This window comes from Schistocerca serialis, chromosome 8, assembly GCF_023864345.2.
Source record: "Schistocerca serialis cubense isolate TAMUIC-IGC-003099 chromosome 8, iqSchSeri2.2, whole genome shotgun sequence".
Classification (NCBI taxonomy): domain Eukaryota; kingdom Metazoa; phylum Arthropoda; class Insecta; order Orthoptera; family Acrididae; genus Schistocerca; species Schistocerca serialis.
The window spans coordinates 257,182,296-257,194,763 of record NC_064645.1 but is presented as its reverse complement, the minus strand read 5'-3'; the positions used below and the strand labels follow the sequence as shown (position 1 = coordinate 257,194,763).

General features: G+C 41.8%; 1 non-coding gene across 1 annotated transcript; it reads left to right on the top strand.

The window, feature by feature from the left end:
- Positions 1–1,624: 1,624 nt before the first annotated feature.
- Trnas-cga (transfer RNA serine (anticodon CGA)) lies at positions 1,625–1,699 on the top strand. Its single transcript has one exon. It is a non-coding gene; the product is annotated as a tRNA-Ser (tRNA).
- The last annotated feature ends 10,769 nt before the right edge of the window (positions 1,700–12,468 follow it).

The window sequence follows — 12,468 nt, the reverse complement described above, 5'->3', positions numbered from 1 at the left end:
ATTCCAGTTGACTTCAGACATGTTGATGAGGTTACAACACATACTTGTGGTAAATTTCAGAGTTATTTCAGCTTGTCTTCAGCTGTGTTGCTTCCTCCTATGTATGTTTCGCTAGAACACTGTTAGGATAAAAATGAGAGAGATTTGACCTCAGAGGCTTACCATCAATCGTTCTTGCAGTGTACCATTCACAACTGGAAAAGAAAAATGGAGAAATGGCTGTGATAGACACACCACACACCAGGAAAGAAAAAGAGTTAAAACAGCATTGTCATCCAGTTCTGGGCCGTACTGAAAGTTTAGAGTCTATGGCTATCAGGAAACAAAGCACTCTCTCACTATAGTGGACATAATCGTGTTCAGAGATTCAGAAACTGTTTATTTAATTAAGATAATTCTCATTTATTGTTCCATCTTAGTTACACATTTCTTAATCACACCACATGTGTCAATCACTTTGGATCATCTTCAGTAATCTAATTAAAATATGTGCAACTGAGATGGAAAAAATAATGAAAATTGTCTTGAAGTACCCTCTGCCACACAAGAGACAAGAAAGCGACTTAATACTGCCTTGTCACGTAGTTCTGAGCTACATTTGCAATTTTCAATCTCTAGTACATTGAGGTGTTATGTTAAATAGAAAACGCAAAATTTGTACCGAACAAACATACGAGAAATCTATACCTCATCTGCCCACCCCCCTCCCACCCCCTTGCTCTTCTCAACCGTGTCCGTCCTCTGGAACACATTATGGTACTACCCACACATCATACCTGTCCTGCAGGGTAGCTGAGAAGTCTGGCGTTATAAAACCTTCTCACCCACACACCCAGTGCTAAGGATCAGAAAAGAAAGCAAGTTAATATTGCATTGTCATCCAGTTTGTTGTTAGTTCTTTGGGAAGGTAAGTTTAAAATCAATCGCAAAATTTGTTATCGAATGGACAGGCAGACAAGAAAGTGACCTGGTAAAGATGTTAAAAAAGATACATTCAAGAAAATTATGTCTAATAACAGAATTACGTAGACTTTATGTACAACTAGCCACTGTTCTGTTATATAATGTAGGTTGTTGAAGATTATGTGCACTATATTAGTACACAACTGTGATCAAAATGCGCTAAGAATCAAGCATCTGTTACTGTGTAACATGTCGTTGACGAGAATGACAAGTGCACTGGCCAACATAATTTTACATGAAACTTCCTGGCAGATTAAAACTGTGTGCTGGACCGAGATTCGAACTCGGGACCTTTGCCTCTCGCGGGCAAGTGCTCTACCAACTGAACTACCCAAGCACGACTCACGCCCCCTCCTCACAGCTTTAATTCTGCCAGTATCTCGTCTCATACCTTCCAAACTTTACAGAAGCTCTCCTGCGAACCTTGCAGAAGTAGCACTCTTAAAAGAAAGGAAGTATCATATCAGCGCACACTCCGCTGCAGAGTGAAAATCTCATTCTGGAAACATCCCCCCAGGCAGAGGCTAAGCCATGCCTCCGCGATATCCTTTCTTTCAGGAGTGCTAGTTCTGCAAGGTTCGCAGGAGAGCTTCTGTTAAGTTTGGAAGGTAGGAGACCAGATACTGGCAGAAGTAAAGCTGTGATTACGGAGCGTGAGTCGTGCTTGGGTAGCTCAGTTGGTAGAGCACTTGCCCGCGAAAGGCAAAGGTCCCGAGTTCGAGTCTCGGCCCAGCACACAGTTTTAAACTGCCATGAAGTTTCATATCAGCGCACACTCCGCTGCAGAGTGAAAATCTCATTCTGGTGACTATTTATGTGTTTTTAAAATGTTTTAATAACATCATAACAACGTCCAAAAAAATTTACTCGTGATTATTTTATAGTGCTATGGCATAATGGTGATGTAATAGTGAATAGGAATCGTGATGGTGTTGAAATGATGATTACTGGGCCCTACGGAGCTGCAGTTGGTGACTGTGGGTCGTTAAGGGGGAGAAAAATGGCAGGACGATGTGAGGTGGAGCGTCGTCACTAAGGCTTTAAAGAGGGGTATCTATATCTCGGAACGAATTCTATTATTGTGTAATTCGATTTGGTTCAAGTTCCGGCGGGACAGGACTAGTGAGGCATGAGCGTGAATGGAAGGTGGGATACGGACTTAGTGAATTAGCAACGTACCGGGATTAGTGTCTAGTGGATACTTCACCACCGGAACGGTTTTTGACGTTAATGTACTGAATCCGAAAGTACTAAAAGAAGAGAAAGTGGTGCTATTAATATCTCATCAAAGGAGAATGCATGGCGTAGCCTACGTTAATATTTATGATTTTCAATGTGGAGTAGTGAGCTTTAATCGAAACCGGTTTGTTGCTGTATCACAGTATCTAATAATTCTGTAACTACATTATTTATTTATCTCAGTTTACAACGAGACCTTTCATTTATTTACAATATTCACAATGCTTTACTGCTACATGTCTTGAGCTGAGCTTGTCACACAGTCTTTCCAGATATTGAAATGGTCTTTGTAGTCAGGTGTGTGATATTCCTACATTTCCTTTAACAAATGGTCATAGACATTCCTAACATCGTAACCCTGTGATGCCAAGTGCCTGGTACAATTCCTAATCATTATCTTCAGAATTCGCAATTCCTGGAGGGCAATACAGTATACTAGATGACCGTTTCCTCCGATCTAAGATTGATTAGTAATTATGTACGTCAACAGTTGCACTAGTAACTAGCTTCACCATTTTCACTTCAGCTGTATGTTACAGACACGTGCTTGGAAGCAAGATAGTTATGAATGGCCTGAAAAGTAGTCAGAAACTCGCAAAATATGTATATACATGTGATTAACTCTGCAGAGGACAATACTTAATTGCTGACTATGAATGCTGGATTATCCTCCATTCTCTTTTCTGATCAGAAAATTTAATTTTATTACTCCTCATGATGCAGGCAACAAGCTGCGAAACCGTTCTATAAATAGAGTACCTAAAACTGAAGCGATTTTTTCCTCAAAATGATATATCCAGGCTGTGGCTGCCTTGACTACGAAATCTGCTTCATACATATGTTCAATTTTTTTTATTTTCTCCTTTACGGTCACTTTTTTGGTATTAGATGTTTATTCATTTTTGTCTTTTTGTGTTCAAAATTCCAGCTTTGTTCCACATATACCTTTCTTTCAAATGTTAATTTTTTGGGGAAATGATAAGTCGAAGCATTCTTATGTTTACCCCACCTGCCATTGTACTACTGATAGTGTATAATGAAGTCTTTATAGTCCTGTAAACATAATCAGCATGGAGGCTTACTCTGAGTATGTACCAAACATCCTTCTGTATCAGGAATCGAACCGGTTATTTCAGAGAGAGGCGCCAAAGAACAAGCGTGCTTTCGCGACCTCAGGTGGAGAGCGACATCTTGTGTCTTTCTTCTAGCCACGGGCGTGACGTCTTGCTCGGCCGTATTGTTGCTGGACTATTATGTACTGCAATTTCTGGCTCAAATGTATTCTAATCAGCACATGGCAGACGTGCACCTGATGAATGGTCTTGCAAACTGCATCGCATATGATACATGAACATCTTGTGGAGACAGCATCTTTTCAGAAAACGGAATAATTGAAACAGCTGCAGTAATCCCTTTTGCATTTAATTAATTTACGCATCCACTTTCGGTGCTCCACTTAACCATATTCAGGCTTCGAGAGCAACGCAATTTGGGAGGAATTCACTCTCGTGTGCATTCATAACAGGAGCCAATAGCAAAATACCGGCGTCCGTAGATCTCTGGTTTACAGGAAACCTTCACACTAGGAGACAGTGTCATATAAACCAGAGATGTATGGACGCCGGTTATTTACTACTGGCTCCTGTTATGACTGCACACGAGAGTGGATTCCTCCCAAATTGCGTTTCTCGCGAGGCATGAACATGGTGTAATGGAGCCCCGAAACTGGCTGCGTAAATTAATTAAATGCATAAGAGACGACCGCAGCTATTTTAATTTTCATTTCAAATTGAACAGCGGAAGCCCTTGTAACCATCTATTACAAGGATGGACATAAAAAGATCTTTTGAGAAAAGGTCATTTCATTGTGGGAGACCACGTTGTATTAGAACACCTAATTTAGAAAATAGGTTTCTTTATCAAATGGAGGACAATAATAGGAACAATAAAGGCAGCAGTACCAGAGAAACAGCAGAAACTGAGAATGTGAGTCATGGCACAAAGTGGAGTGTATTACAACTTCTTTATCTACTTGCAGCCGCCCTCCGTCGATCTGCTGTCGTCGACTTCTCTCACGGAAGAAATAATGTTATCTACTGTACATGCTCGACTATACATCAGATGGAGCAGCCATAAACATCTTGACTGTAACGGCGACTAAATTTCGGGTTTCCATAATAATTAATGTTAACTTTTTGGCTACGTCTTTGGATAGTAGTTATTATTCACCACTACACACGATATTACGGAAATCACCTTACTTTTTTTATCAACAACGTTTAATAATAATAAAATGATCTGAATGATTGCGTTTTGTATACAGGGAAAAGGAGGGCTGATCCTACAATTACTGTCAGATATTACGGCAGCTAAAATTTCCGTGATTTTTATAGTTCATCACTCAAAGATATTGTAGCAAGGACTATGGTCCATTACTATTCTTCGATACAGTCATTCAAACATCGTTTACTTTTATTTTCACGAAGCTAAGTGTCCAGTCCCGTTCTTATATTCAATTTAACGTCCCTTCGCATAGTCCACAAATTCTCTTATGAGTCATTCGGCATGTAATAGTATTTAATACTGAGCGCTACTTTTTCTTGTGCACAAAGTTCCTTAGATATTCTTAGTCCGTGACCTTACGGAAAAAGTCTGTCCCGTATAAATTAACTATAGTCAATTTTTTTCCAGTTGAACAAAAGTGCACTGATTCCTTCCGTAGCATCTCACACGGAAATGCCCGCTATATCGCACCCAGCAGCTACGTAGACTTATTCAGAGCACAGAAAATAAGACAACCAGCTCGTGGTTTATATTGCAGGATTCAGGAACAAAAGTAGCCGCGTTAAACCCTCTTTCATTTTCTTGATGTGCTACTTAGCTGCGGGCGTTATTCTGATGAGAGATTATACATCGATAATTTTAAGAAGAGTTTCCATTCCTTAACCCAAATATAAATATAATTCTAAGTCTTCTGCATTCCCTAATGATCATCTGGGTACGATAACTTCTTGTAGGCAACAGTAATATCAGCGAATTATCTTATCGTAACTCAAAAACCGCTTATGTGTTTTGAGAACATTTAACGCACCCATTACGTGTCATTGCTACTATAAGTAGTTCTTTCGTTTTCGAAGTTCTATATTTTCCAAAGTATTACACGTACAAGTATGATTGATGCATGAATAGAATAGTAAGCTCACCGAGTTTGCATTTTCCTCACCAGCTGAAGTTACGAGTGCAGTGGCTTGACAAAATAACTACAAACCGAGGAAAGAGTTTTTGTGTGTTGGAATATACGAGATGTTTATCTGTTACAACAGTGTACCATACATTCAGAAGAAATTGAGTAAAGGAACCGCCACGTAAACAGAGCATTGTGCTTTGGTATCAACAATTTGCGGCACTGGTTTTCTCTGAAAAAAAAAAATGGAGCCGTAGAGAGCGTGGGAAAATTTCGAAGCAACCTTCTATTTATCTGGAAAGGTTAATCGCCACAGTGTGAGAGTATGGTGCGCTGAACATCCTTTTGAAATTTTGGCGCATGATGAGATACAACGAATGTGCAGTGTCACAGATTAAGTTGTATGGATCATTTTTCTTCTGTGAGAAGACTGCGTCGGGTAATTCTTCATTGACATATTGCAGCTGTGGTTGTTTTCACATAAGACTGCTGATTTCGAGAATTTCGTCTTGCAACAAGACGGAGTATCTCCTCCTTGGAGAATCGATGTTCTTTGCTAGCAAAGCGACGTACTTCCACATCGCTGGTTTGGGCTTACTGGGGAAGATGGGGAAGATGATGTGGCTCTTTCCCCTTGGGTCCGTATGTTGTCTCACATGTTGCCTGGTGACTTTTTCCTTTGAGGATGTACTGAGGACCGTGTTGATCTACTCCCACTGCCAAGAGCACTAGCACAGGACAAGAGAGCGCATCAGTGCTCCAGTGATAAACATTAACGGGATGCTGCTACATGAGGTTTGGACGTGTGCCGTGTAATCGGAGGAGCAGTCACAGAATAGTTGTAGAGTGCAAAATGCAAACTCGTTTAGAGATGTATTCGTGCACCAATCATAGTTGTAGATGTAATACTTTGGTGAATGTAGAATTCTGAAATCGTATGAGACCTGTATAAAAGACCGTTGTTTACTTCCGTTTCTTGTTGAGCATTCGCTGGACTGGATTCTCCCAAGATACATTGGTAAATGTAGAATTCTGAAAAAGAATGAGACCTGTATAAAAGACCTGTATATACGAGGGCCACTCCAAAAGAAATGCATACTATTTTTTTTAAATACATCTTTTATTCTACATGTTTGAAAGTTTTGCAGTGTGCAGATACATCCCTTAGCCTTACGCAATCTTGGAACCAGCGCCTGTATACCCGCACGGTAAAATTCTGGACCAGCCTGTTGGAGCCACTGTTTGGCAGCGTGCACAAGGGAGTCATCATCTTCAAACCTTGTTCCACGAAGAGATTCTTTCAGTTTCCCAATGAGATGATAGTCACATGGAGGCAGGTCAGGATTGTAAGGGGGTGTTTCAGTGTTGTCCATCCGAGTTTTGTGATCGCTTCCGTGGTTTTTTGACTGACATGTGGCCGTGCATTGTCGTGCAACAGCAAAATATCCTGCTTTTGCCGTTGTGGTCGAAAACGACTCAGTCGAGCTTGAAGTTTCTTCAGTGTCGTCACATATGCATCAGAATTTATGGGGATTACACTTGGCATGATGTCCACAAGCAAGAGTCTTTCGGAATCGAAAAACGCCGTAGCCATAGCCTTTCCAGCAGAAGGTGTGGTTTTGAATATTTTTTATTGGGTGAATTTGCATGATGCCGCTCCATTGATTGCGTCTTCGTCTCTGGTGAAAACTGATGGAGCCATGTTTCATTATCTGTCACAATTCTTCCAAGAAATTCATCTCCACCATTCTCGTACTGTTCCAAAAGTTCGCTGCATACAGTTTTTCTTGTTTCTTTATGAGCCACAGTCAACATCCTGGGAACCCACCTGGCACAAACCTTTTTTAACGCCAACGCTTTCAGTATTCTGCAAACACTTCCTTCCCCTATCCCAACGTAGCGTGATAATTCGTTCACTGTGATGCATCTGTCAGCAGTCACCAATTCGTTAACTGTCTGCACATTGTCTGGAGTGTGTGCAGTACGAGGCCTGCCGCTGCGAGGACAATCCTCAATGTTGCCGTGCCCGCTTTCATCATGTAGCCTGCTTGCCCACCGACTAACTGTACTGCGATCGACAGCATCATCTCCATACACCTTTTTCAACCTCTTGTGGGTGTTTTCCACTGTCTCGTTTTCAGAGCACAGAGATTCTATGACAGCACGTTGCTTCTGGCGAACGTCGACTGTAGCAGTCAGCCGGCCGAAGTGGCCGAGCGGTTCTAGGCGCTACAGTCTGGAACCGCGAGACCGCTACGGTCGCAGGTTCGAATCCTGCCTCGGGCATGGATGTGTGTGACGTCCTTAGGTTAGTTAGGTTTAAGAAGTTCTAAGTTGTAGGGGACTGATGACCTCAGAAGTTGAGTCCCATAGTGCTCAGAGCCATTTTGCAGCAGTCATCCTGAAGACATGCTGTGACGGCGCCACTCACGGGAACAGGTTGAACTAAGTTTTAAAACAAGCGGGAAGGATATATCTACACACTGTAAAACGTTCACACATGCAGAATGAAAACTGTTTTTTTATAAAAATAGTGTACATTTCTTTTGGAGTGACCCTCGTACTTCCGTTTCTTGTTGAGCATTCGCTGGACTGGAATCTCCCAAGAGCGCGATCCCCTTCAACTAAGTACAGCTTCTTCGGTCTTACATGATGAACTTTGGTGCATAATCACATTTTACGGCGAGGATTTCGGAAAATAATTTACAGCAGCCACTGACTCATCAAACCGGGGTGGCATGAGCTGCGCCTGATCATTGTTCGCCCCTAAAAGGTTTCCAAGAGCTCGCTCGGTAAACCCTTTGGTATCCACGGGCGTGACCAGAGGGTATCTCAAGTGGACCACTCCTCCGTCACCACTCGGATAACGTAACAAGTAATGTGAGTAAATAGTCCCAAGCGAAGGTTATTGCGACAGGCGGACGAGAAAAGAATACTCTGCCCAGATAGTGCAGCTGAAGAAAAACGCCGTGAGCGTGTTTACCGAGTGGTCTGCGTGTGTGCTCCGGCTGACTTTTGCCCGTTGCACCGCCTCTGCAACCGGACGCTGCCTTATCTCCCGGCGGGCAGCCACCTGCGCTAAGCCAGCACTCACGTGCAGTCCGTGGCCGAAGATGAAAGGGTTGCCAGGCCGTACGGCAGCTCACGGAACTGCATCCGATACGAGAATGACTCACAGTCAGTTGAAGATGTAGTGGCCCGTCTACATTTACATCAATATACCCCGAAACTCCAAACGGTGTATAGCGTAGAGCAGAAGTGGCACTAGTAGAAGGGCCTGTTTCAAGTCCAAGCGATACAAGCCGTGCTTGTGGTTACGTGTGAACACTGAATTAAGTATCACATATTGCCCTAGTTAGCAAAGGTACCTTAAAGAAACGCGCCGGTTCTCCATAAAGTTATGAACTTTATGTTTGAAGAACACATTAACCAAATACATGAAACAGTTCATCACACCTTCCCATTTCAGGTATGCAAAATGATGCCCTCCCTTACTACGCTGACAAGCAAGAGCTCTGTCAGCAAAATATGCTACGACTGCCTAACAAAAGAATTCACTTGTATTTCGCCAACGGATAATTAGGAGCAGGCCGCTGTGGTCTAGCGGTTCTAGGCGCTTCAGTCTGGGACCGCGCTGCTGCTACGGTCGCAGGTTCTAATCCTGCCTCGGACATGGATGTGAGTGATGTCCTTAAGTTAGTTAGGTTTAGGTAGTTATAAGTCTATGGGACTGATGTCCTCAGATGTTGTCCCATAGTGCGTAGGGCCATTTGAACCATTTGATGATTAGGATTTCTTGACATGCAGCAGTGATTTAAGATAACAACAAAGAAGAAATGACATAGCGTTAAGTAACATAACGTTGGCAGTCATTGTTGATCACCACTACGTGAGATAAGCCAATGTCGATACCAGTGCTGGACCAACTCATTTGTTTCGCTAGTAGTGTTACAGGTGGCACTCTGATCCACCAGCTCTAGAACGACTTTTCCATTCAAATGAGGACGCAAAAAATGTGTCGGTATCTGTTAAACATTTCCTGCCCAAACGAAGCAAAACAGTTTCAAAGGATTTAATACTTGACGAGAATGATGCGAAATAAACTAAAAACGATAGTGCACTGTAATACTTTTGAGTCATCAGTCTTGGGTTTGATCTGATGCGGCCCGTCACGAATTCCTCTACATTGCCAATCTTTCCATTCAGAGTAGCACTTGCAACCGACGTCCTCAATTATTTGTTGGATGTATTCCAATCTCTGCCTTCATCTACAGCTCTCTCTAGTACCACGGAGGTTGTTTTTTGATGTCAGCAAATGTGCTATCAGCTTGCTACTTCTTCTGGTCAGTGTTTCTCGTACATTCGTTTCATCGTTGATTTCGCGCTCATTTCGTACCTTATCAGTCCACCTAATATTCAGCATTCATCTTTAGCACCGCATCTCGAATGCTTCAATTCTCTTCTGTTCGGGATTTCCCACAGTACATGTTTTCACTACCACACAACGCTGTGCTCCAGACGTACATTCTACCAAACTTCTTCATCAATTTAAGACCTTCAAATTTTGTCAGTGTTGGTCTTTTCTTATGTCTTCTTTGCTCTGTTTATCGTGACTTATTTTGCTGCCTAGGTAGTAGAATTCCTTACCTCCGTCTATTTCGTTATCCCCAATTCTGATGTTAAGTTCCTCAGCGTTCTCCTTTCTGCTACTTCACATTACTTTCGTCTTTCTTCGATTTGGTCTCAATCCATGTTCTATACTCATTCAACCATACATTCCATTCAACAAAGCCCGTAACTCTTCTTCACTGTCTCTGAGATTATCAATGTCACCAGCTAATCTTATCACTGATATTCTTTCGCCCTGGATCTTAATCCCAGTCTTGAACCTTTCCTTTATTTCCGTCGTTCCTTCTTTGAGGTACAGATTGGACAGCAGAGTGAAAGACTACATCCCTGTCTTACACAATTTTAAATACGAGCACTTCATTCTCGGTCTTCCAGCTTTGTTATTCTCTTCTAGTACATGTACATACTGAATATTACCCGTCTTTTTCTGTAACTTACCCCTGTTTTTCTCAGAATTTCGACCACCTTGTACCATTTTACACTGTTGAACGCTTTATCCAGCTCGATAAATCCTATGAACATGTCTTGATTGTTCTTCAGTCTTGCTTTCACTAACAACTACCTCTCTGGCGTCTTAACCTTTTGCTAAAGCCAAACTCCTTGTCATCTAACAGTTTCTCAATTTCCTTTTCCATTCTTCTCAGAAACTTGGATGCATGAGCTGTTAAGGTGATTGTGCAACAATTCTCGCATTTGGGGGCTCTTGCTATCTTCGGAATTGTGTGGATGATATTTTTCCGAAAGGCAAGTGGTATGTCACCACACTCACATATTCTACACACCAACGTGAATAATCGGTTTTTTGATACTCCCCCCCCCCCCCCCAGTGGTTTTAGATATTCTGATGGAATTTTATCTATCCCTTATTTGAACTTAAGTCCTCCATAGCTAATTAAATTGAGACTCTAACACTGGATCTCCTATCTTATCTAAATCGACTCCTGTTTATTCTCCTGTTGCATTGGACTAATCTTCCCCCTCATAGAGGCTTTCAATTTATTCTTTCCACCTCTCCTCTCTGTACTCTGTATTTAATTGTGGAATTCACGTTGCACTCTTAATTTTATCACCCTTGCTTTTACTGTCACCGATGGTTGTTCTGACTTTCTTGTATGCTGAATCTGTCCTTCCGACAATTGTTTACTTTTGCGATTTATTCACGTACTTCATGCAGTCATTTCGTCTTAGCTCCCCTGCACTTCCTATTTATTTCATTCCTCATTGTATTTCTGTGTTCCTGAGTATCCTGGAATACTTTTATACCTCCTCATTTCATCGATCAATTGAAGTATTTCTTTTTTTACCCATGGTTTCTTCGCAGTTACCTTCTTTGTACCTATGTTTTTCTTTCCAACTTTTGTGATGGTCCTTTTGAGAGATGTTCATTCCTTTTCAACTGTACTGCCTACTGAGCTATTCCTTATTGTTGTACCTATAACCTTAGAGAACTTCAGGCGTATATCGTCATTCCTTTGTACTTCCGTATTCCATAACTTTGGTATTGATTCAGCCTGACTAGTGTCTTAAACTTTAGCCAACTCTTCATCACTAATATATTGTGATCTGAGTCTATATCTGCTCCTGGGTACGCGTTACAATCCAGTGTGTGATTTCGGAATCTCTGTCTGCCCATGATGTAACCCAACTGAAATCTTCCCGTATCACCCGGCCTTTCCCAAGTATATCCCCTCCTCTCATGATTCTTGAGCAGAGTATTCGCTATTACTAGCTTAAATTTGTTACAAAACTCGATTAGTCTTTCTCCTCTCTGATTCCGTCTCCCAAGTCATTAATCTCCGATAACCTTTACTTCTACTCCTTCCCTACAAATACATTCCAGTCCCCCATGACTCTTAGATAGATTTTCATCTCTCTTTACGTACTTTGTTGCTTTTTCAGTATCTTCATACACTTTCTCTATCTCATAGTCTTCAGCTTGCGACTTCGGCATGTATACCTGAACTATCGTTGTCGGTGTTGGTTTGCTACCGATTCTGATAAAAACAACCCTCCCACTGAACTGTTCACGGTAAAACACTCTCTGCCCTACCTTCCTGTGATCTTACCCTATACTCATGTGACCAGAAACCCTTTTCTTCTTTCTATTTCCCTACACTGACCCATAATATATCTAGATTAAATATTTGCATTTCCCTAGCTTTCCTACCACGTTGAAGCCTCTGACATTCCACGCCCGGCCTCGTAGAACCTCATTCTTTCGTTGATTATTCAGTTTTTTTCTCTTGGTCACCTCCCCTTTCCTTATCGATGCTATTTCTTCTTCTGTCACACCATTAGGTAAGTCTTCCCCCTAATAGAGACCACTGTGCTCTTTCCACTTACCCGTTCTCCATTCTGGAGTTAACAGAGACCCAGTGTAATCAAATTTTATCGCCCTTGCTTTAATTTCACCGAATTTTCTTTTGACCTTTCTGTTCGCTGAGTCAGTCATC